The 5,269-nt window shown below is 35.2% G+C and overlaps 1 pseudogene; it reads right to left on the bottom strand.

The window, feature by feature from the left end:
* Positions 1 to 334: 334 nt before the first annotated feature.
* Positions 335 to 1,180, bottom strand: LOC149259156 (ATP-dependent Clp protease adapter protein CLPS1, chloroplastic pseudogene; annotated as a pseudogene).
* Between the last annotated feature and the right edge of the window lie 4,089 nt (positions 1,181 to 5,269).

The raw sequence follows: 5,269 nt of genomic DNA, 5'->3' as shown, positions 1-5,269 counted from the left end.
AAGACAAGTTTCCATGAATTGCAGATAAGGATATGCACTACAAAAATTTTAGCCATTTAAACTGAAAGAAGACAAAAAATACTCTCTATCATTTCCTTCATAATACAAGTTCTTGAACTACCACCAAGTAGCATGATCTCATTGCTTTGGTTCATTTCATTTACAGAGAGCTAGAAATGTGCATTCGAAACTATACAAGTATTAGCATTCCATTTTCAAGGGACTGTATTCTAAGATTCCTATAGTTAATTTTACATATTGTACTTATATGACTAACATTGATGTGCATACCTACAACTCTACCCTAATCATAGTATGCAGTGCTCCTGACAAGTCAATATGACTGAAATCTTCTGCAACCATCATTGGCAGGCTCAATGGAACTAAGCTATTTCCTTGAAGCTCTGTGCAGTGTTCTTTAGCATCAACCTAAGCACAAATAATTATGAATGCAAGGTCATTTTAGTGGGATTTTTGTAGGATATTAACAACAATATCAAGGGTATTTCTTGGAATAACCTCCATCAAAACTTGCACATCATACTCCCATTTTTTATAATTGTCATTGTGCAATAATACACGATATGGTGGAGATGTCTTCCTTGATTTTATTTTATTGTAGTGACAAGAAAATAGAAAGAGACTTAGAAGATGCATTGAAGGAATTGGAAATTCTAAAGACATCATATCTATTTCATTGACAATGAAAATAAAATTCAAGTAAAATTCTAGTCACATACACTCTAATAGCCATGTCCTTCAGAGTAGATATCTTTATTTGAAAAAAGTTCTACATAAGACAATACGATGAAATTTTGAAACAAGAATCTATTCATAAGTCATCGTTCTATTTACTGTAGATCAAACTCTGATTCTCGACTAGGTGTTGTTTTCTCAATTGTTGGTGTCTCTATCAATCCACTACCTTTTCCCCATGGTGAGGTTGATCTGATTGCAGAAAACACCCGAGTCATGCATGTCCCTTTTGACTGTGATATTTTGTCACCTTGGAGACTTTACAACGTTGTTGTCTTGTGGTTGTTCTCCTCACATTTCCCTCTTTGTACATGTAGTAGCTCACATGTGCTTAATTGCTAATTTACCCATAAGGGAAAGCTAATTTATGTTGATATGATTGGGGATGGGGAAGAATTAATCTCGAAGGTATCAAAGTGGCCATCACTTTTGACCCTACTTGAGAGTACAAGCTCATATTGTATATAATGAGAGGACAACTCTAGAATCGTGGGCCTCTTTCCATTATTCCTCTTTCATTGTTGTTTGTTTCCATGACTTTTTTTTTCCTTTCCTGCTTTCCATTGATTTTCAATTGGAGAATACTTTGTGCGTACCCAGTGATTGAAGGTCTGACCGGTAGTAAACTGTGGTTGAAATTTCAACCTTTGAGATGGACCAAGCTCTAGTTAGTGAAGAATAATCTCCTCAAGGTTTTGATGCATGGGAGGGCTCTGTTGGGGCTACAGTTTGCATGTTGAAGGCATAAGAGAAAGAAATATTTCTACGCCACATTTTAAACAAACCAACAAGGCAAGATCTCCAATGATTTTACCATTCTTGTCTTTTAGTTGTAGATCCCTCGATAATGATATCAACAATTATTTAGGTTTTTGACTGATATGATGATAATCAATGAGATCTTACATTTTTGGGTTCTTACCCACTTAGTTTGTTTATGTTATTATCATGTAACTAGAGATTTGATAAGGCCTCTAACATGAAAGGGTTTGATGGACAACTACAATGTTATCCATATGCATTAAATATTTATATCTATAAAGTGCTTATTTTTTATATGTGTCTTTCTATTTCATTTTTAACCAGAAGAAAATTATAGTTTAAGGTCATAGGGCTTAATCAACTAAAGTGTGTGTAAACCTCCCCTCAAAGACTTTGTTACTGGTAAATATATCATATGGAATTGTAGAATATATGGGTGAATTCCATCTTCCAATTTTAAAAAATAGATTTTACTCCCTGTGCTGTGGTTGGGATAGTGACTATCCAGCCATAGTGATAGCTACACCCATCAAGGTTTATCCCTTAAGCCATCACCTTTTCCTATGATATTATGAGCTACTATATGCATGCTATATGCATGCACGTGAGCTCATGCACAGAATAGGGTTTCAAGGTTTCGTCTGGAAATCTACAAAAATAAGTACTTACTAATTTATGAACCTCATTCTAATAGGGATGGTGAAAAATATTGTACCAACTAGATTGATTTGTGACTTGTTTTTCTTTTAACATTTAAGACATACTTCATGATATAGAAGTTCAAGTACTATAGCTTGAAATCTAGTATAGGCATCATCATATTTTTTCATCTTAAGCTCTTTGTTTTACTAACAACTTTATTTTTTGAAATTTATTTCCTTGACAGCTACCTTAAATGCCAATGGTGCATTGGTTCATTGCTGATCTCAATAGAGACATCCATTACGGTTCCATTCTCACTTTGGTCCACCCCACCTGAATTGTGTGAAAATAAAAAGGAAGAGACTGGGTTAAAATCTTGGGAGCGGGGCGACTACATAAGCCCAAAGATTGGCACTTAAGGCAAAGCAAATCTACTCTTTATGGTGTAGCTTTGCAGGGCATGTTTTTCAAAAGACTTCCGAACAAAAAATTGCTTTAAACAAAATGCTTGGTTTATATTTGATTTCTTTTATTAGATGTAGCAATGAAGTTTCTCTATATAGTTAAATTGGTTTTAGCATTCTGCCTAACCTGTTTTTGTTTCTTTTTTTATGATGATATTTTATTCCTTCTAATTTTACCATGCTTTATTTTATTAAAATATCTAAGGATAAAATTTAGCACTTATCTACTCTCAAGTTAGGTAAAAATTTGGTTAATGGTAATGCCAGTTGATAGACACATGAATGACCGAGATCATGAATCTTTACTGCCTTTCTGATTTGACAAATGTTTTAGTTCTCTGTTTCTTATGAGGCACTATATTAAGACCGATGAGATTCAGTGCAAGGTAGAAGGCAAAGTTGTCAATGTGAATTTGTAAGCTTCTAAAGTAGTTATTATTGTTTACCCTTCTTGGCATTGCCACTAGTTCAAGAAAAGAACTTTATCAATGCTGACAAGACTAGCACGAGATTCACTCAAACCTTGATGGGGGAAAACATCCTTGGTCGTGGCTCAGGTTTTAAGCATTGCTCTATCCCGACATCCAAATTTTTAGTTTAGGTGAAGCATACTTATTTGATACTTGAATTATTACATAAGAACTGGGTATTTTTCTCTGATTTGTTCTAAGTGAAGGATCTTATTCTCCATTCCTTTAAAAAATGACTAAGCCTTGAATCTGTGATAATGGGTCTAGAGCAATAGAAGTTGCAATGTAATTTTACTTTCATTGGTTCTCGTCATTGCTTCCCATTTGAGATTTTGTAATCTCTCTTATTAATCACGGACATATAAGATTTGGCATCCAGAATCTAAATGCAAACATGTTGATGCCACTTTATTTTGAGAAAACTAGTAAATAAATGAAATATCTGTTGTATCATTTGTCAACTTGGAAAACATTTCTATGAGGAAAAATGATGTTGTTAATTTTTGATAACATGTTCTTTGCATAGGATAGATACTTTAGCGAACCCAATTTTCATTAGCAATCACAATAGACATTATTATTATGATAATAACTAAAGAAATAACATGAAAAAAAGGTGTAGAAGACAAGCGAAGACAAGAGGACACAAATATGGCTCAAGCCAGGGAAAAACCCACGATGGGGAAAACCCTTGATCAATTTATCTTATGATTAATATCAAATGTTCATCAGAGACAGAAAGTACAGTGATTAAAGACAAAATGCCTTGCCAATTTGAGGATCCAAAATGAATGCCATTGAACTAGTGAGCAACTCAAAACTGTAATGATATCATTATGTCAACAGTGGAAAGTGAGGGTTTCTTATAGTTAACCCTTGTTCCATCCAATTGACCTAGAAACCATCCTTTCATCTGTGACTACCCTTGTCAAGCAAGGGGTTCTCCATAGATGGCTGATTTGATCCTTCTGTGGCTTATATGACCCTTCTCGGCCTCTCTATCATGACCTGAAGCATGTCTGCCGACTTTACTAAATCCATAATCTACTCATAGATAGTTCTCAAACCCTGTGGCTGATTATCTGATGGAACTAGGACCTTGTGAAGAGAATCACCCAATTACAAACCATCCTCAAACCTGTGGTTGTCTTTCCTAGAGAGACACGACTCTAGGATAGAAGATAACCCATAAACAAACCTTTGACCTCATCCAATTCCATGGTCGCCTCAGACATAATTTCCAGCAAGTTGATGTGTCTCAAATGAGTGAGAGGGCTCCTATATATATATATATATATATATATATATATATATATATATATATATATATATATATATATATATATATAATTTGATGGGGTTGAAGAGACATGACTCTTGGGCTTATTGAGCCGACATAAGGTGAGGCTGACCTTGTTAATTTTCATGTTGAAGAGTAAATTCAAAATCCCACTTCTACTTGTCCAAATTTAATGATCTTTAGATCGATTTTGGTCCTCTTGAAAAGAGGAATTCAATGTTTCAATTATCATTACCAAAGGAGTCTTCCAAAATATAATTTGGCCCTAGTTGCCAATTTTAACACTCCCTCTCAACTAGGGGGAATTCCACCTACGAATCCATCTATCATCATCAATCAACCTACTGACATAAACCATCTATGAATCTCATCTCTGCTCTGCTCTTCTCTATTGAACACTGATATAATAATGAAGAAGAATTGATCGAGAGAGAGTCACAAGACCTTACCACTCTCCACTGACAAAAGTCAGTCCAAAGGTAAAACGTCAACCAGACTTGATCCCTGATCAAGTTGAAGAACACCATTCATCCTAGTCATAGGGATTATGATAGTACTTGATGCATCCATTGGTAGTGCTATGGTCCCTAACCACTTTTCCCAACTCATTGGCTAGACGAGAGGTACTTCCCATGTGTCCCAGACTACATGGGTAGGATGATATTGAATCAACAACAGGGAAATAATGTATCACATCCTGCTCATAATCACACATAGGGAAAGGACGAATCACATCCTACAATCACACATCACAATCACACTTAGGGAAAGGACAAACCAAATCATACAAACCCATGGCACAACAATCAATTGTGGAAAGGATCCTACACGTTGGGAAAGGATGAACCACACCGCACCAACATGCCAACTAATAA

The sequence above is a fragment of the Pinus tabuliformis genome, chromosome 6 (assembly GCF_031772625.1).
Source record: "Pinus tabuliformis cultivar Carrire ecotype Pingquan chromosome 6, CPIR1, whole genome shotgun sequence".
Classification (NCBI taxonomy): domain Eukaryota; kingdom Viridiplantae; phylum Streptophyta; class Pinopsida; order Pinales; family Pinaceae; genus Pinus; species Pinus tabuliformis.
The sequence above is the reverse complement of the archived record's forward strand: the minus strand, read 5'-3'. Positions and strand labels throughout refer to the sequence as shown.